This window comes from Ranitomeya imitator, chromosome 7 (assembly GCF_032444005.1).
Source record: "Ranitomeya imitator isolate aRanImi1 chromosome 7, aRanImi1.pri, whole genome shotgun sequence".
NCBI lineage: Eukaryota > Metazoa > Chordata > Amphibia > Anura > Dendrobatidae > Ranitomeya > Ranitomeya imitator.
The window spans coordinates 140,103,490-140,124,361 of record NC_091288.1 but is presented as its reverse complement, the minus strand read 5'-3'; the positions used below and the strand labels follow the sequence as shown (position 1 = coordinate 140,124,361).

The 20,872-nt window shown below is 42.2% G+C and overlaps 1 non-coding gene across 1 annotated transcript; it reads right to left on the bottom strand.

The window, feature by feature from the left end:
• Nucleotides 1-635: 635 nt before the first annotated feature.
• Nucleotides 636-709, bottom strand: TRNAT-UGU (transfer RNA threonine (anticodon UGU)). Its single transcript has one exon. It is a non-coding gene; the product is annotated as a tRNA-Thr (tRNA).
• Nucleotides 710-20,872: the final 20,163 nt, after the last annotated feature.

Sequence of the window (20,872 nt, the reverse complement as noted above, 5' to 3'; positions counted from 1 at the left end):
TGTCTGGCTTATATTAGTTTATGTTTATGTCAGCCATTTTAAGCAATTGATTATAAAGTAGCTGAGCAGATATATATATTTGCTTTGTGTAAGTATATGTGATTTAAAGGAATATATATATGATTTAAAGGCATATACATGCAAGTGAGATCTACATGATATACATATTTCTATCACAGTACTTACCACATGTATTAAAACCCTGAGCACTGGTTCATTTCTTATGTAGAAGAAACTCTAAATTTCACAATTGCAGTAGAGACGTAGCCATGGTAAGTTTGAGGTTGTACGTCAATGGAATTCCCATTTTTAAGATAGGAAGTTTGCTTCTGAGATGATGAAAACAAGGCACTGCTGAGATTCGAACTCAGGATCTCCTGTTTACAAGACATGCACTTTAGACAACTATGCCACAGCGCTACGTACTTACCACATGTATTAAAACCCTGAGCACTGGTTCATTTCTTACGCAGAAGAAACTCTAAATTTCACAATTGCATTCTTCTTATGCAGAAGAAATTCTTAAAATCACAATTGCATTATTAGTTGAGACGTAGCCACGGAAAATTTGATTTATACGTCATTGAAATTCCCATTTCTTAGATAGGAAGTTTGTTTCTGAGATGATGAAAACAAGGCACTGCTGAGATTCGAACTCAGGATCTCCTGTTTACAAGACAGGCGCTTTAACCAACTAAGCCACAGTGCCACAAGCTTTCCGCGTGAAAAGCAGGGCACACATAAGAACCAATCGAACATTTCAAGTAGTTAACTTAGCGAAACAACATTGAGTTGAGTTGCATTCCATGCACAGCAAAAACGTGGAACAGGATTTTATTTTCAGTCATGACAATTAAGAAACCAAGTAAATTATGAATAGCATTCATTCAAAACCCTGAGCACTGGTTCATTTCTTATGCAGAAGAAACTTTAAATTTCACAATTGCACTATCAATAGAGACGTAGCCATGGTAAGTTTGAGGTTGTACGTCAATGGAATTCCCATTTTTAAGATAGGAAGTTTGTTTCTAAGATGATGAAAACAAGGCACTGCTGAGATTCGAACTCAGGATCTCCTGTTTACAAGACAGGAGCTTTAACCAGCTAAGTCACAACGCCACAAGCTTTCCACGTGAAATGCAGGGAACACATAAGAACCAATCGAACATTTCAAGTGGTTAACTTAGCGAAACAACATTGAGTTGAGATGTATTCCATGCACAGCAAAAACGTGGAACAGGATTTCATTTTCAGTCATGACAATTAAGAAACCAAGTAAATTATGAATAGCATTCATTCAACGACATTGACAATTAGCAGTATGCAATAGATTCTGGTTCAATGACAAGGCCTTATGTTTTGAAATTTTATAATTGAATGATCCATCTTTTAGCACAGCTTCAAGTTGGGACTTGTTTTTCTTCCAAGTTATGACACAGAATAGGCAGGTTGAAGGAATGCCATGGCAGGGCCAAAAGGAGGAAAAATTAGGAAAGATTGAAAAGTTGGAATTAAAACCATGAGGACTGGTTCATTTCTTATGCAGAAGAAATTCTTAAAATCACAATTGCATTATTAGTAGAGACGTAGCCACGGAAAATTTCAGTTATACGTCATTGAAATTCCCATTTCTTAGATAGGAAGTTTGTTTCTGAGATGATGGAAATAAGGCACTGCTGAGATTCGAACTCAGGATCTCCTGTTTACAAGACAGGCGCTTTAACCAGCTAAGTCACAACGCCACAAGCTTTCCACGTGCAATGCAGGGAACACATAAGTACCAATCGAACATTTCAAGTGGTTAACTTAGCAAAACAACATTGAGTTGAGTTGTATTCCATGCACAGCAAAAACGTGGAACAGGATTTCATTTTCAGTCATGACAATTAAGAAACCAAGTAAATTATGAATAGCATTCATTCAACGACATTGACAATTTGCAGTATGCAATAGAATATGGTTCAATGACAAGGCCTTATGTTTTGAAATTTTATAATTGAATGATCCATCTTTTAGCACAGCTTCAATTTGGGACTTGTTTTTCTTCCAAGTTATGACACAGGATAGGCAGGTTGAAGGAATGCCATGGCAGGGCCAAAAGGAGGAAAAATTAGGAAAGATTGAAAAGTTGGAATTAAAACCCTGAGGACTGGTTCATTTCTTATGCAGAAGAAATTCTTAAAATCACAATTGCATTATTAGTAGAGACGTAGCCACGGAAAATTTGAGTTATACGTCATTGAAATTCCCATTTCTTAGATAGGAAGTTTGTTTCTGAGATGATGAAAACAAGGCACTAGGGTTGAGCGACCTTGACTTTTTTAGAGTCGGGTCGGGTTTCGCGAAACCCGACTATCTCAAAACTCGAGTCGAGTGGAATCGGCCGATTATCGCGAAAAGTCGGGGATCGACCAAAACACGAAACCCAATGCAAGTCAATGGGGGAGCATAGTCGGCAGTGAGTGGAGGCCAGGAAAACACCTACAGTGCCCATTTTAATGGCAAAAAACATACATTCTTGTTACTGAAGCTTGTCAATCTAAATTAACCTTATAATAATAGTAAGGCATTGGAAATTGGGGGTCATTTGGCTAAAGTTGGGGGGGGTAGGGCTGGTTCAAGTATTTAGTGGGCCCAGGAAATCTGGACCACGTCACGGCAGTGGAGCAGGGAGAGGTAAGTATTTCAACTTTGCAAGTGCTGTGATCCTGAGCAAGCAGGGGGGGCCCACTCGTTGGCATTGGCACTGGCACAGGGCCCCTCAAAGTACGGTGGTGTGTTTGCACGGCGGGGGCGCCTCCCACCGGCAGCGACACTTTTGCGTACTATGAGGGGCCCTGTGCCAGTGACGTCGCCAACGAGTATTCCTCCCCCCACCTGATGAAGGAACCTGCACCTTCATCTGCACCTTCCTCTTTGTCCCCGTGTAAGGTGGTATGGTATGCGGGAAGGGGAACCTGACTTTCAGCAGGGTCACAATCTTGCAGTGTAGCGTGCACGGGGAATGTTGCGTTATGGGTCAATGTACCAGCAGACTCATCTATCACTGGCTGGGCAATGGGCAGGATGAGGGGGAAACAGATATGGGCCCAAAGAATAAAGTGGGCTAAATGAAGTTCAAAATTGGTAACAGGACTAACCAGGGGGCATTGCTTTGTTCAGTGGAGGACAACTGGAATGAGAGGCTGACACAGAGAGTAGGCCCAAATCAGTAAGTAGTCTAAATGCAGTTCAAAATTGGCAACAGTAGTAAACAGGTGGCACAGCTTTGTTCACTGGAGGAGAACAGCAAGTAGCGGCAGACACCGATAGAAGGCCCCAACCCAACTAGTAGGCCCACTGCAGTTTTAAAATTCCGATAGGCTGAAAACCAGATAATTGTAGGTCATTTTTTGTAAAGAGGACAGCTGTATTGAGTGGCGCAGCCAGACACTACAAGTAGGCCTTACACCACAAAGTTGGCTCGACGCAGGTTTAAAAAAGGTTACATGGGTACACGGTCTGCATTGGTGTGCTTAGTGGAGGACAATTGGAAGGAGGGACTGCAGAAAGACTTAGTAGGCGTAAAATAACAAAATAGGCTCTATGCAGCTTCGATTATGTGGCAACCTGGAGAACACCTTGGAGCGGCAGACACCGTCTCTACGACCCAGACCCAACTTGTAGGCCTAATGTAGTGTTGTTTCAACCACTACTTAAGATGAGCATGAAGATTGAAGCAATGGAGAGGCAACCTGGAGAACACCTTGGAGCAGCAGACACCGTCTCTACGACCCAGACCCAACTTGTAGGCCTAATGTAGTGTTGTTTCAACCACTACTTAAGACAAGCATGAAGATTGAAGCAATGGAGAGGCAACCTGGAGAACACCTTGGAGCGGCAGACACCGTCTCTACGACCCAGACCCAACTTGTAGGCCTAATGTAGTGTTGTTTCAACAACTACTTAAGACGAGCATGAAGATTGAAGCAATGGAGAGGCAACCTGGAGAACACCTTGGAGCGGCAGACACCGTCTCTACGACCCAGACCCAACTTGTAGGCCTAATGTAGTGTTGTTTCAACAACTACTTAACACGAGCATGAAGATTGAAGCTATGGAGAGGCAACCTGGAGAACACCCTGGAGCAGCAGACACCGTCTCTATGACCCAGACCCAACTGGTAGGCCTAATGTAGTGTTGTTTCAACAACTACTTAAGACGAGCATGAAGATTGAAGCAATGGAGAGGCAACCTGGAGAACACCTTGGAGCGGCAGACACCGTCTCTACGACCCAGATCCAACTTGTAGGCCTAATGTAGTGTTTTTTCAACAACTACTTAACACGAGCATGAAGATTGAAGCTATGGAGAGGCAACCTGGAGAACACCTTGGAGCGGCAGACACCGTCTCTACGACCCAGACCCAACTTGTAGGCCTAATGTAGTGTTGTTTCAACAACTACTTAACACGAGCATGAAGATTGAAGCAATGGAGAGGCAACCTGGAGAACACCTTGGAGCGGCAGACACCATCTCTACGACCCAGACCCAACTTGTAGGCCTAATGTAGTGTTGTTTCAACAACTACTTAACACGAGCATGAAGATTGAAGCTATGGAGAGGCAACCTGGAGAACACCTTGGAGCGGCAGACACCATCTCTACGACCCAGACCCAACTTGTAGGCCTAATGTAGTGTTGTTTCAACAACTACTTAACACAAGCATGAAGATTGAAGCTATGGAGAGGCAACCTGGAGACCACCTTGGAGCGGCAGACACCGTTAGTTGGCCCTACCGAAGTAGTAGCCCCAATGCAGTTTTCAAATTCCTATAGGATGAAAACCAGACTATTGACGCTCAGCTTTTTTCAGAGGAGGACAGCTGTATTGAGTGGCGCAGACAGACACAGGTAGTAGGCCTTAAACACAAAATTTGGCTCAATGCAGTTTAAAAAAGGTTACAGGGGTACAGAGGCAGCATTGGTCTGTTCAGTGGAGGACAATTTTAATTATGGACCGCAGACAGACTTAGTACGCCTACAATTAAAAAAAGGATGCTCTATGCAATTTAAAATAGGTTCCAGTGGTACACGGACAGCATTGGACTGGTCAGTGGAGGACTAGTGGAAGGAGGGACCGCAGACAGGCTTAGTAGGCCTAACATAACAAAAGTGGGCTGTAGGCACTTTAAAATAGCTTCCAGGGGTACACGGGCAGTAGTGGTCTGGTCAGTGGAGGACTAGTGGAAGGAGGGACCGCAGACAGGCTTAGTAGACCTAACATAACAAAAGTAGGCTGTAGGCACTTTAAAATAGGTTCCAGGGGTACACGGGCAGCAGTGGTCTGGTCAGTGGAGGACTAGTGGAAGGAGGGACCGCAGACATGCTTAGTAGACCTAACATAACAAAAGTAGGCTGTAGGCACTTTAAAATAGGTTCCAGGGGTACACGGGAAGCAGTGGTCTGGTCTGTGGAGGACTAGTGGAAGGAGGGACCGCAGACAGGCTTAGTAGGCCTAGCATAACAAAAGTAGGCTGTAGGCACTTTTAAAATAGGTTCCAGGGGTACACGGGCAGCAGTGGTCTGGTCAGTGAAGGACAATTTCTATAATGGACCGCAGACAGGCTTAGTAGGCATAACATAACAAAAGTAGGCTGTAGACACTTGGAATTATCTTGCAGGGGTACACAGGCAGCATTGGTGTTGTCAGCGGAGGCCGATTGTAATGAGTGACTGACAGTTAGTACTCACAAAAAATAAATAGATGTTAATGTCTCGCAATACAACAAAACCAAAACACAAAAGGGTGGCATACTTAGGTAAAGGGGTGGGCTCCTCTGCTGAGTTTCAGACCTAGTAATTTGGCGCAAAGTATTTACTGGTGTAAATATAGGACACTGGCCCTGACTATTTTAAATAGCATCATACATGTCAACACATTGGTATTGTCAGTGCCAGGCATTGAAGGATGTCAGCGCATAGACTAAACATTGGTGGAGCTGTGAGAGATAATTTTGCAAGTGGTAGAGCACTGTTTGAGCTGGGGGGGAACTCTCTTGTGGCCGGCGGTACAGGCCCAGGGCCCCTTATGTTACAACGGTGTGTCTGACGTTGGGTGCGCACCACCACCGCCAGAGACACTTTATTGTACTATGGGGGACCCAGTGGCAGTGCCGTCGACCAAAAGCGTGCACACCCAACTCTTCAAACAAACGGCACTCTCACGGGTGCTTGCGCCAAGTGACGAGACCACGGCCCCGTGGGGGGAGTTTGGCCATTTAGGGAGGTGTAAACATGTCATATGCTGGACAAACAGCTGCTGCAAATTACGAGATTGGAAAATTCAGTCAGAGCAGTCCACAAGCAAGACCTTTTCATAGGAAAGCTAGGTGTCAGCCGGGAAAGGTGGGACAAAAGAATTTGAAATCCAGTTGTGGTTCATTTTAATGAAGGTTAGATCATCAACATTTTGGGTAGCCAGACGAGTCCTTTTTTTGGTTAATATTGAACCTGCAGCACTGAATACTCTTTCTGATAGCACACTAGCTGCTGGACAAGCAAGCTCCTGCAATGCATATTCTGCCAATTCTGGCCAGGTGTCTAATTTGGATGCCCAGTAATCAAATGGGAATGACGGTTGAGGGAGAACGTCGATAAGGGATGAAAAATAGTTAGTAACCATACTGGACAAATGTTGTCTCCTGTCACTTTGAATTGATGCTGCAGTACCTGTCCTGTCTGCGGTCATAGCAAAATCACTCCGCAACCTGGTCAGAAAACCCCTCTGTCCAACGCCACTTCTGATTTGTGCACCTCTAACACCTCTGGCCTGCTGCCCCCTGCAGCTCGTGTGATAACGCTCACCGTCGCTGTGTGCTAGGAATGCCTGAATCAAACAGTCAACAAGAGTTGATTGTTTGCTAATATTTGTTCCAGGTTCTCATGTGGCATAATATTTTGCAATTTGCCTTTATAGCGAGGATCAAGGAGGCAGGCCAACCAGTAATCGTCATCGGTCATCATTTTAATAATGCGTGGGTCCCTTTTCAGGATACGTAAGGCATAATCCGCCATGTGGGCCAAAGTTCCAGTTGTCAAATCTGCGGTCGTGCAGGGCTGAGGGGCAGTTTCAGGCAAATCTACGTCACTTGTCTCCCTAAAAAAACCTGAACCCAGCCTTGCAACGCCACCAGTTGCTATTGGCCCCGGAGAAGCTTCCTCATTAAAAAAATACTCATCCCCATCATCCTCCTTGTCCTCCTCCTCCTCCTGTTCGCCCGCTACCTCATCCTGTACACTGCCCTTACCAGACAATGGCTGACTGTCATCAAGGCTTTCCTCTTCCTCTGCTGCAGACGCCTGCTCCTTTATGTGTGTCAAACTTTGCATCAGCAGACGCATTAGGGGGATGCTTATGCTTATTATGGCGTTGTCTGCACTAACCAGGCGTGTGCATTCCTCAAAACACTGAAGGACTTGACACATGTCTTTTACCTTCGACCACTGCACACCTGACAACTCCATGTCTGCCATCCTACTGCCTGCCCGTGTATGTGTATCCTCCCACAAAAACATAACAGCACGCCTCTGTTCGCACAGTCTCTGAAGCATGCGCAGTGTTGAGTTCCACCTTGTTGCAACGTCGATGATTAGGCGATGCTGGGGAAGGTTCAAAGACCGCTGATAGGTCTGCATACGGCTGGAGTGTATGGGCGAACGGCGGATATGCGAGCAAAGTCCGCGCACTTTGAGGAGCAGGTCGGATAACCTCGGATAACTTTTCAGGAAGCACTGCACCACCAGGTTTAAGGTGTGAGCCAGGCAAGGAATGTGTTTCAGTTGGGAAAGGGAGATGGCAGTCATGAAATTCCTTCCGTTATCACTCACTACCTTGCCTGCCTCAAGATCTACAGTGCCCAGCCACGATTGCATTTCTTTCTGCAAGAACTCGTACAGAACTTCCACGGTGTGTCTGTTGTCGCCCAAACACTTCATAGCCAATACAGCCTGCTGACGCTTGCCAGTAGCTGCCCCATAATGGGACACCTGGTGTGCAAGAGTGGCAGCTGCGGATGGAGTGGTTGTGCGACTGCGGTCTGTGGATGAGCTCTCGCTTCTGCAGGAGGACGAGGAGGAGGAGGAGGGGTGCGAACGGCTACAGCCACCTGTTTCCTAGACCGTGGGCTAGGCAGAACTGTCCCAAAATTGCTGTCCCCTGTGGACCCTGCATCCACCACATTCACCCAGTGTGCCATGTTGGACACGTAACGTCCCTGGCCATGCCTACTGGTCCATGCATCTGTTGTCAGGTGCACCTTTGTACTCACAGATTGCCTGAGTGCATGGACGATGCGCTCTTTAACATGCTGGTGGAGGGCTGGGATGGCTTTTCTCAAAAAGAAGTGTCGACTGGGTAGCTCGTAGCGTGGTACAGCGTAGTCCATCAGGGCTTTGAAAGCTTAGCTTTCAACTAACCGGTAGGGCATCATCTCTAACGAGATTAGTCTAGCTATGTGGGCGTTCAAACCCTGTGTACGCGGATGCGAGGCTAAGTACTTCCTTTTTCTAACGAGAGTCTCATGTAGGGTGAGCTGGACTGGAGAGCTGGAGATTGTGGAACTAGCGGGGGTGCCGGTGGACATGGCAGACTGAGAGACGGTTGGAGACGGTATTCTTGCCGGTGCCCTACATGCAGTGTTTCCAACTATGAAACTGGTGATTCCCTGACCCTGACTGCTTTGGCCTGGCAACAAAACCTGCACAGATACTGCAGGTGGTGCGGAAAATGGTGGCCTTACAGTGATGGAAGGGATGTAGCGTTGCTGACTAGCTTCATTGGCCGAGGGTGTTACAACCTTAAGGGACGTTTGGTAGTTAGTTCAGGCTTGCAAATGCATGGTGGTTAAATGTCTATGCATGCAACTTGTATTTAGACTTTTCAGATTCTGACCTCTGCTTAAGGTAGTTGAACATTTTTGACAGATGACTTTGCGCTGATCAATTGGATGTTGTTTAAAAAAATGCCAGACTGCACTCTTTCTAGCATCGGATACCTTTTCAGGCATTGCAGACTGAGCTTTAACCGGATGGCCATGCTGTCCTCCAACAGGTTTTGGCTTTGCCACGTGTTTTGGGCCAGATACGGGCCCGGCAGATGGAACCTGTTGCGATGTTGATGCCTGCTGCAGCCCCTCCTCCTCCGCTTCAGAACTACTGCCGCCTGCACCCTGTTCCCCCAATGGCTGCCAATCGGCGTCAACAACTGGGTCATCTATGACATCCTCTTCTATCTCGTGTGCAACTTCGTCTGTGTCACCGTGTAAGCCAGTGGTATAGCGTTCGTGACGGGGCACCATAGTCTCATCAGGGTCTGATTCTGGATCAGTACACTGCGAGGGCAATGTTGTGGTCTGAGTCAAAGGAACAGCATAGTAATCTGGCTGTGGCTGTGCATCTGTGCACTCCATGTCCGATTCAACTTGTAATGGGCATGGCCTGTTAACTGTTTCACTTTCTAACCCAGGAACGGTATGTGTAAAGAGCTCCATGGAGTAACCCGTTGTGTCGTCTGACGCATCCTTCTCTGTTGTTGTTTTGGCTGAAGAGGACAAGGAAGCGACTTGTCCCTGACCGTGAACATCCACTAACGACGCGCTGCTTTTACATTTACCAGTTTCAGAAGAGGAGGCAAAAGAGCTAGAGGCTGAGTCAGCAAGGAAAGCCAAAACTTGCTCTTGCTGCTCCGGCTTTAAAAGCGGTTTTCCTACTCCCAGAAAAGGGAGCGCTCGAGGCCTTGTGTAGCCAGACGACGAACCTGGCTCCACAGCTCGAGAATTAGGTGCTATATTGTTTTTCCCATGACCACCTGATGCTCCACCACCACTACCATCATTACCAGCTGGCAATGAACGCCCACGGCCACCACCTCTTCCACCAGACTTCCTCATTGTTTTAAAAACGTAACCAAAGTAACGGTATTTGTTACTGACAAACAACTTACAAGGTGAACTCAAACTTCTGTAGGATTTAGATATCCCTTTATAGGTGGGTGAGACTGCAAGGAAAATCAGGCACAATGTTACACACTCGGTTTTCTGTGGCACAAAATGAGAGAGATGCCACACACGCAGGACTGTCACTCAAGCACAAATGTCCATATTAATCTCCCACTATTTATTTTTTTTTCAGGGGGAATTTAAAAACCAAAATAAAAAAAAAAACAGACACTAGGCTTTCTGTGGCCCACAATTTTAGAGAGATGGCACACAGGACAGGCACAGAAGCACAAAGGCCAATATTAATCTCCCACTATTTTTTTTTTCAGGGAGAATTTAAAAACCAAAATAAAAAAAAACAGACACTAGGCTTTCTGTGGCCAACAATTTGAGAGAGATGGCACACAGGACTGGCACAGAAGCACAAAGGCCAATATTAATCTCCCACTATTTATTTTTTTTTCAGGGAGAATTTAAAAACCAAAATAAAAAAAACAGACACTAGGCTTTCTGTGGCCCATAATTTGAGAGAGATGGCACACAGGACTGGCACAGAAGCACAAAGGCCAATATTAATCTCCCAATTTTTATTTTTTTTTCAGGGAGAATTTAAAAACCAAAATAACCAAAAACAGACACTAGGCTTTCTGTGGCCCACAATTTGAGAGAGATGGCACAAACGACTGGCACAGAAGCACAAAGGCCAATATTAATCTCCCACTATTTTTTTTTTTTCAGGGAGAATTTGAAAACCAAAATAACCAAAAACAGACACTAGGCTTTCTGTGGCCCACAATTTGAGAGAGATGGCACACAGGACTGGCACAGAAGCACAAAGGCCAATATTAATCTCCCACTGTTTTTTTTTCAGGGAGAAATTAAAAACCAAAATAAAAAAACAGACACTAGGCTTTCTGTGGCCCACAATTTGAGAGAGATGGCACACAGGACTGGCACAGAAGCACAAAGGCCAATATTAATCTCCCACTATTTTTTTTTTTTCAGGGAGAATTTAAAAACCAAAATTAAAAAAAACAGACACTAGGCTTTCTGTGGCCCACAATTTGAGAGAGATGGCACACAGGACTGGCCCAGAAGCACAAAGGCCAATATTAATCTCCCACTATTTTTTTTTTCAGGGAGAATTTAAAAACCAAAATAACCAAAAACAGACACTAGGCTTTCTGTGGCCCACAATTTGAGAGAGATGGCACAAACGACTGGCACAGAAGCACAAAGGCCAATATTAATCTCCCACTATTTTTTTTTTTCAGGGAGAATTTAAAAACCAAAATAACCAAAAACAGACACTAGACTTTCTGTGGCCCACAATTTGAGAGAAATGGAACACAGGACTGTCACAGAAGCACAAAGGCCAATATTAATCTCCCACTATTTATTTCTTTTTCAGGGAGAATTTAAAAACCAAAATAAAAAAACAGACACTAGGCTTTCTGTGGCCCACAATTTGAGAGAGATGGCACACAGGACTGGCACAGAAGCACAAAGGCCAATATTAATCTCCCACTATTTTTTTTTTTCAGGGAGAATTTAAAAACCAAAATAAAAAAAAACAGACACTAGGCTTTCTGTGGCCCACAATTTGAGAGAGATGGCACACAGGACTGGCACAGAAGCACAAAGGCCAATGTTAATCTCCCACTATTTTTTTTTCAGGGAGAATTTAAAAACCAAAATAACCAAAAACAGACACTAGGCTTTCTGTGGCCCACAATTTGAGAGAGATGGCACACAGGACTGGCACAGAAGCACAAAGGCCAATATTAATCTCCCACTATTTATTTATTTTTCAGGGAGAATTTAAAAACCAAAATAAAAAAAAAAAGACACTAGGCTTTCTGTGGCCCACAAATTGAGAGAGATGGCACACAGGACTGGCACAGAAGCACAAAGGCCAATATTAATCTCCCACTATTTATTTATTTTTCAGGGAGAATTTAAAAACCAAAATAACCAAAAACAGACACTAGGCTTTCTGTGGCCAACAATTTGAGAGAGATGGCACACAGGACTGGCACAGAAGCGCAAAGGCCAATATTAATCTCCCACAATTTCTTTTTTCAGGGAGAATTTAAAAACCAAAATAACCAAAAACAGACACTAGGCTTTCTGTGGCCAACAATTTGAGAGAGATGGCACACAGGACTGGCACAGAAGCACAAAGGCCAATATTAATCTCCCACTATTTTTTTTCTTTTCAGGGAGAATTTAAAAACCAAAATAAAAAAAAACAGACACTAGGCTTTCTGTGGCCCACAATTTGAGAGAGATGGCACACAGGACTGGCACAGAAGCACAAAGGCCAATATTAATCTCCCACTATTTTTTTTTTCAGGGAGAATTTAAAAACCAAAATAACCAAAAACAGACACTAGGCTTTCTGTGGCCCACAATTTGAGAGAGATGGCACAAACGACTGGCACAGAAGCACAAAGGCCAATATTAATCTCCCACTATTTGTTTTTTTCAGGGAGAATTTAAAAACCAAAATAACCAAAAACAGACACTAGACTTTCTGTGGCCCACAATTTGAGAGAAATGGAACACAGGACTGTCACAGAAGCACAAAGGCCAATATTAATCTCCCACTATTTATTTCTTTTTCAGGGAGAATTTAAAAACCAAAATAAAAAAACAGACACTAGGCTTTCTGTGGCCCACAATTTGAGAGAGATGGCACACAGGACTGGCACAGAAGCACAAAGGCCAATATTAATCTCCCACTATTTATTTTTTTTTCAGGGAGAATTTAAAAACCAAAATAAAAAAAAACAGACACTAGGCTTTCTGTGGCCCACAATTTGAGAGAGATGGCACACAGGACTGGCACAGAATCACAAAGGCCAATGTTGATCTCCCACTATTTATTTTTTCAGGGAGAATTTAAAAACCAAAATAACCAAAAACAGACACTAGGCTTTCTGTGGCCCACAATTTGAGAGAGATGGCACACAGGACTGGCACAGAAGCACAAAGGCCAATATTAATCTCCCACTATTTATTTATTTTTCAGGGAGAATTTAAAAACCAAAATAACCAAAAACAGACACTAGGCTTTCTGTGGCCAACAATTTGAGAGAGATGGCACACAGGACTGGCACAGAAGCGCAAAGGCCAATATTAATCTCCCACAATTTGTTTTTTCAGGGAGAATTTAAAAACCAAAATAACCAAAAACAGACACTGGGCTTTCTGTGGCCAACAATTTGAGAGAGATGGCACACAGGACTGGCACAGAAGCACAAATGCCAATATTAATCTCCCAATTTTTTTTTTTTCAGGGAGAATTGAAAAACCAAAATAACCAAAAACAGACACTAGGCTTTCTGTGGCCCACAATTTGAGAGAGATGGCACACAGGACTGGCACAGAAGCACAAAGGCCAATATTAATCTCCCACTATTTATTTATTTTTCAGGGAGAATTTAAAAACCAAAATAACCAAAAACAGACACTAGGCTTTCTGTGGCCAACAATTTGAGAGAGATGGCACACAGGACTGGCACAGAAGCGCAAAGGCCAATATTAATCTCCCACAATTTGTTTTTTCAGGGAGAATTTAAAAACCAAAATAACCAAAAACAGACACTAGGCTTTCTGTGGCCAACAATTTGAGAGAGATGGCACACAGGACTGGCACAGAAGCGCAAAGGCCAATATTAATCTCCCACAATTTGTTTTTTCAGGGAGAATTTAAAAACCAAAATAACCAAAAACAGACACTAGGCTTTCTGTGGCCAACAATTTGAGAGAGATGGCACACAGGACTGGCACAGAAGCACAAATGCCAATATTAATCTCCCAATTTTTTTTTTTTCAGGGAGAATTTAAAAACCAAAATAACCAAAAACAGACACTAGGCTTTCTGTGGCCCACAATTTGAGAGAGATGGCACACAGGACTGGCACAGAAGCACAAAGGCCAATATTAATCTCCCACTATTTATTTATTTTTCAGGGAGAATTTAAAAACCAAAATAACCAAAAACAGACACTAGGCTTTCTGTGGCCAACAATTTGAGAGAGATGGCACACAGGACTGGCACAGAAGCGCAAAGGCCAATATTAATCTCCCACAATTTGTTTTTTCAGGGAGAATTTAAAAACCAAAATAACCAAAAACAGACACTAGGCTTTCTGTGGCCAACAATTTGAGAGAGATGGCACACAGGACTGGCACAGAAGCACAAATGCCAATATTAATCTCCCAATTTTTTTTTTTTCAGGGAGAATTGAAAAACCAAAATAACCAAAAACAGACACTAGGCTTTCTGTGGCCCACAATTTGAGAGAGATGGCACACAGGACTGGCACAGAAGCACAGAGGCCAATATTAATCTCCCACTGTTTTTTTTTTTTTAGGGAGAATTTAAAAACCAAAATAAAAAAACAGACACTAGACTTTCTGTGGCCCACAATTTGAGAGAAATGGAACACAGGACTGTCACAGAAGCACAAAGGCCAATATTAATCTACCACTATTTTTTTTTTTCAGGGAGAATTTAAAAACCAAAATAAAAAAAAACAGACACTAGGCTTTCTGTGGCCCACAATTTGAGAGAGATGGCACACAGGACTGGCACAGAAGCACAAAGGCCAATATTAATCTCCCAATTTTTATTTTTTTTTCAGGGAGAATTTAAAAACCAAAATAACCAAAAACAGACACTAGGCTTTCTGTGGCCCACAATTTGAGAGAGATGGCACACAGGACTGACACAGAAGCACAAAGGCCAATATTAATCTCCCACTGTTTTTTTTCAGGGAGAAATTAAAAACCAAAATAAAAAAACAGACACTAGGCTTTCTGTGGCCCACAATTTGAGAGAGATGGCACACAGGACTGGCACAGAAGCACAAAGGCCAATATTAATCTCCCATTCTTTTTTTTTTTAGGGAGAATTTAAAAACCAAAATAAAAAAAAACAGACACTAGGCTTTCTGTGGCCCACAATTTGAGAGAGATGGCACACAGGACTGGCCCAGAAGCACAAAGGCCAATATTAATCTCCTACTATTTTTTTTTCAGGGAGAATTTAAAAACCAAAATAACCAAAAACAGACACTAGGCTTTCTGTGGCCCACAATTTGAGAGAGATGGCACAATCGACTGGCACAGAAGCACAAAGGCCAATATTAATCTCCCACTATTTTTTTTTTCAGGGAGAATTGAAAAACCAAAATAACCAAAAACAGACACTAGGCTTTCTGTGGCCCACAATTTGAGAGAGATGGCACACAGGACTGGCACAGAAGCACAGAGGCCAATATTAATCTCCCACTGTTTTTTTTTTCTTCAGGGAGAATTTAAAAACCAAAATAAAAAAACAGACACTAGACTTTCTGTGGCCCACAATTTGAGAGAAATGGAACACAGGACTGTCACAGAAGCACAAAGGCCAATATTAATCTCCCACTATTTTTTTTTTTTCAGGGAGAATTTAAAAACCAAAACAAAAAAAAACAGACACTAGGCTTTCTGTGGCCCACAATTTGAGAGAGATGGCACACAGGACTGGCACAGAAGCACAAAGGCCAATATTAATCTCCCAATTTTTATTTTTTTTTCAGGGAGAATTTAAAAACCAAAATAACCAAAAACAGACACTAGGCTTTCTGTGGCCCACAATTTGAGAGAGATGGCACAAACGACTGGCACAGAAGCACAAAGGCCAATATTAATCTCCCACTATTTTTTTTTTCAGGGAGAATTTAAAAACCAAAATAACCAAAAACAGACACTAGGCTTTCTGTGGCCCACAATTTGAGAGAGATGGCACACAGGACTGGCACAGAAGCACAAAGGCCAATATTAATCTCCCACTGTTTTTTTCAGGGAGAAATTAAAAACCAAAATAAAAAAACAGACACTAGGCTTTCTATGGCCCACAATTTGAGAGAGATGGCACACAGGACTGGCACAGAAGCACAAAGGCCAATATTAATCTCCCACTATTTTTTTTTTTCAGGGAGAATTTAAAAACCAAAATAAAAAAAAACAGACACTAGGCTTTCTGTGGCCCACAATTTGAGAGAGATGGCACACAGGACTGGCCCAGAAGCACAAAGGCCAATATTAATCTCCCACTATTTTTTTTTCAGGGAGAATTTAAAAACCAAAATAACCAAAAACAGACACTAGGCTTTCTGTGGCCCACAATTTGAGAGAGATGGCACAAACGACTGGCACAGAAGCACAAAGGCCAATATTAATCTCCCACTATTTTTTTTTTCAGGGAGAATTTAAAAACCAAAATAAAAAAACAGACACTAGGCTTTCTGTGGCCCACAATTTGAGAGAGATGGCACACAGGACTGGCACAGAAGCACAAAGGCCAATATTAATCTCCCACTATTTATTTATTTTTCATGGAGAATTTAAAAACCAAAATAAAAAAAACAGACACTAGGCTTTCTGTGGCCCACAAATTGAGAGAGATGGCACACAGGACTGGCACAGAAACACAAAGGCCAATATTAATCTCCCACTATTTATTTATTTTTCAGGGAGAATTTAAAAACCAAAATAACCAAAAACAGACACTAGGCTTTCTGTGGCCAACAATTTGAGAGAGATGGCACACAGGACTGGCACAGAAGCGCAAAGGCCAATAGTAATCTCCCACAATTTTTTTTTTTCAGGGAGAATTTAAAAACCAAAATAACCAAAAACAGACACTAGGCTTTCTGTGGCCCACAATTTGAGAGAGATGGCACACAGGACTGGCACAGAAGCACAGAGGCCAATATTAATCTCCCACTGGTTTTTTTTTTTTCAGGGAGAATTTAAAAACCAAAATAAAAAAACAGACACTAGACTTTCTGTGGCCCACAATTTGAGAGAAATGGAACACAGGACTGTCACAGATGCACAAAGGCCAATATTAATCTCCCACTATTTTTTTTTTTTCAGGGAGAATTTAAAAACCAAAATAAAAAAAACAGACACTAGGCTTTCTGTGGCCCACAATTTGAGAGAGATGGCACACAGGACTGGCACAGAAGCACAAAGGCCAATATTAATCTCCCAATTTTTTTTTTTTTTCAGGGAGAATTTAAAAACCAAAATAACCAAAAACAGACACTAGGCTTTCTGTGGCCAACAATTTGAGAGAGATGGCGCACAGGACTGGCACAGAAGCACAAAGGCCAATATTAATCTCCCATTATTTTTTTTCTTTTCAGAGAGAATTTAAAAACCAAAATAAAAAAAAACAGACACTAGGCTTTCTGTGGCCCACAATTTGAGAGAGATGGCACACAGGACTGGCACAGAAGCACAAAGGCCAATATTAATCTCCCACTATTTTTTTTTCAGGGAGAATTTAAAAACCAAAATAACCAAAAACAGACACTAGGCTTTCTGTGGCCCACAATTTGAGAGAGATGGCACAAACGACTGGCACAGAAGCACAAAGGCCAATATTAATCTCCCACTATTTTTTTTCAGGGAGAATTTAAAAACCAAAATAACCAAAAACAGACACGAGACTTTCTGTGGCCCACAATTTGAGAGAAATGGAACACAGGACTGTCACAGAAGCACAAAGGCCAATATTAATCTCCCACTATTTATTTCTTTTTTAGGGAGAATTTAAAAACCAAAATAAAAAAACAGACACTAGGCTTTCTGTGGCCCACAATTTGAGAGAGATGGCACACAGGACTGGCACAGAAGCACAAAGGCCAATATTAATCTCCCACTATTTATTTTTTTTTCAGGGAGAATTTAAAAACCAAAATAAAAAAAAACAGACACTAGGCTTTCTGTGGCCCACAATTTGAGAGAGATGGCACACAGGACTGGCACAGAATCACAAAGGCCAATGTTGATCTCCCACTATTTTTTTTTTCAGGGAGAATTTAAAAACCAAAATAACCAAAAACAGACACTAGGCTTTCTGTGGCCCACAATTTGAGAGAGATGGCACACAGGACTGGCACAGAAGCACAAAGGCCAATATTAATCTCCCACTATTTATTTATTTTTCAGGGAGAATTTAAAAACCAAAATAGCCAAAAACAGACACAAGGCTTTCTGTGGCCAACAATTTGAGAGAGATGGCACACAGGACTGGCACAGAAGCGCAAAGGCCAATATTAATCTCCCACAATTTGTTTTTTCAGGGAGAATTTAAAAACCAAAATAACCAAAAACAGACACTAGGCTTTCTGTGGCCAACAATTTGAGAGAGATGGCACACAGGACTGGCACAGAAGCACAAATGCCAATATTAATCTCCCAATTTTTTTTTTTCAGGGAGAATTGAAAAACCAAAATAACCAAAAACAGACACTAGGCTTTCTGTGGCCCACAATTTGAGAGAGATGGCACACAGGACTGGCACAGAAGCACAAAGGCCAATATTAATCTCCCACTATTTATTTATTTTTCAGGGAGAATTTAAAAACCAAAATAACCAAAAACAGACACTAGGCTTTCTGTGGCCAACAATTTGAGAGAGATGGCACACAGGACTGGCACAGAAGCGCAAAGGCCAATATTAATCTCCCACAATTTGTTTTTTCAGGGAGAATTTAAAAACCAAAATAACCAAAAACAGACACTAGGCTTTCTGTGGCCAACAATTTGAGAGAGATGGCACACAGGACTGGCACAGAAGCGCAAAGGCCAATATTAATCTCCCACAATTTGTTTTTTCAGGGAGAATTTAAAAACCAAAATAACCAAAAACAGACACTAGGCATTCTGTGGCCAACAATTTGAGAGAGATGGCACACAGGACTGGCACAGAAGCACAAATGCCAATATTAATCTCCCAATTTTTTTTTTTCAGGGAGAATTTAAAAACCAAAATAACCAAAAACAGACACTAGGCTTTCTGTGGCCCACAATTTGAGAGAGATGGCACACAGGACTGGCACAGAAGCACAAAGGCCAATATTAATCTCCCACTATTTATTTATTTTTCAGGGAGAATTTAAAAACCAAAATAACCAAAAACAGACACTAGGCTTTCTGTGGCCAACAATTTGAGAGAGATGGCACACAGGACTGGCACAGAAGCACAAATGCCAATATTAATCTCCCAATTTTTTTTTTTTCAGGGAGAATTGAAAAACCAAAATAACCAAAAACAGACACTAGGCTTTCTGTGGCCCACAATTTGAGAGAGATGGCACACAGGACTGGCACAGAAGCACAGAGGCCAATACTAATCTCCCACTATTTTTTTTTTTCAGGGAGAATTTAAAAACCAAAATAAAAAAACAGACACTAGACTTTCTGTGGCCCACAATTTGAGAGAAATGGAACACAGGACTGTCACAGAAGCACAAAGGCCAATATTAATCTCCCACTATTTTTTTTTTTCAGGGAGAATTTAAAAACCAAAATAACCAAAAACAGACACTAGGCTTTCTGTGGCCAACAATTTGAGAGAGATGGCACACAGGACTGGCACAGAAGCGCAAAGGCCAATATTAATCTCCCACAATTTGTTTTTTCAGGGAGAATTTAAAAACCAAATTAACCAAAAACAGACACTAGGCTTTCTGTGGCCAACAATTTGAGAGAGATGGCACACAGGACTGGCACAGAAGCGCAAAGGCCAATATTAATCTCCCACAATTTGTTTTTTCAGGGAGAATTTAAAAACCAAAATAACCAAAAACAGACACTAGGCATTCTGTGGCCAACAATTTGAGAGAGATGGCACACAGGACTGGCACAGAAGCACAAATGCCAATATTAATCATCCAATTTTTTTTTTCAGGGAGAATTTAAAAACCAAAATAACCAAAAACAGACACTAGGCTTTCTGTGGCCCACAATTTGAGAGAGATGGCACACAGGACTGGCACAGAAGCACAAAGGCCAATATTAATCTCCCACTATTTATTTATTTTTCAGGGAGAATTTAAAAAACAAAATAACCAAAAACAGACACTAGGCTTTCTGTGGCCAACAATTTGAGAGAGATGGCACACAGGACTGGCACAGAAGCGCAAAGGCCAATATTAATCTCCCACAATTTGTTTTTTCAGGGAGAATTTAAAAACCAAAATAACCAAAAACAGACACTAGGCTTTTTGTGGCCAACAATTTGAGAGAGATGGCACACAGGACTGGCACAGAAGCACAAATGCCAATATTAATCTCCCAATTTTTTTTTTTTCAGGGAGAATTGAAAAACCAAAATAACCAAAAACAGACACTAGGCTTTCTGTGGCCCACAATTTGAGAGAGATGGCACACAGGACTGGCACAGAAGCACAGAGGCCAATATTAATCTCCCACTGTTTTTTTTTTTTTTCAGGGAGAATTTAAAAACCAAAATAAAAAAACAGACACTAGACTTTCTGTGGCCCACAATTTGAGAGAAATGGAACACAGGACTGTCACAGAAGCACAAAGGCCAATATTAATCTCCCACTATTTTTTTTTTTTCATGGAGAATTTAAAAACCAAAATAAAAAAAAACAGACACTAGGCTTTCTGTGGCCCACAATTGGAGAGAGATGGCACACAGGACTGGCACAGAAGCACAAAGGCCAATATTAATCTCCCAATTTTTATTTTTTTTTCAGGGAGAATTTAAAAACCAAAATAACCAAAAACAGACACTAGGCTTTCTGTGGCCCACAATTTGAGAGAGATGGCACACAGGACTGGCACAGACGCACAAAGGCCAATATTAATCTCCCACTGTTTTTTTTCAGGGAGAAATTAAAAACCAAAATAAAAAAACAGACACTAGGCTTTCTGTGGCCCACAATTTGAGAGAGATGGCACAAACGACTGGCACAGAAGCACAAAGGCCAATATTAATCTCCCACTATTTTTTTTTTCAGGGAGAATTTAAAAACCAAAATAACCAAAAACAGACACTAGGCTTTCTGTGGCCCACAATTT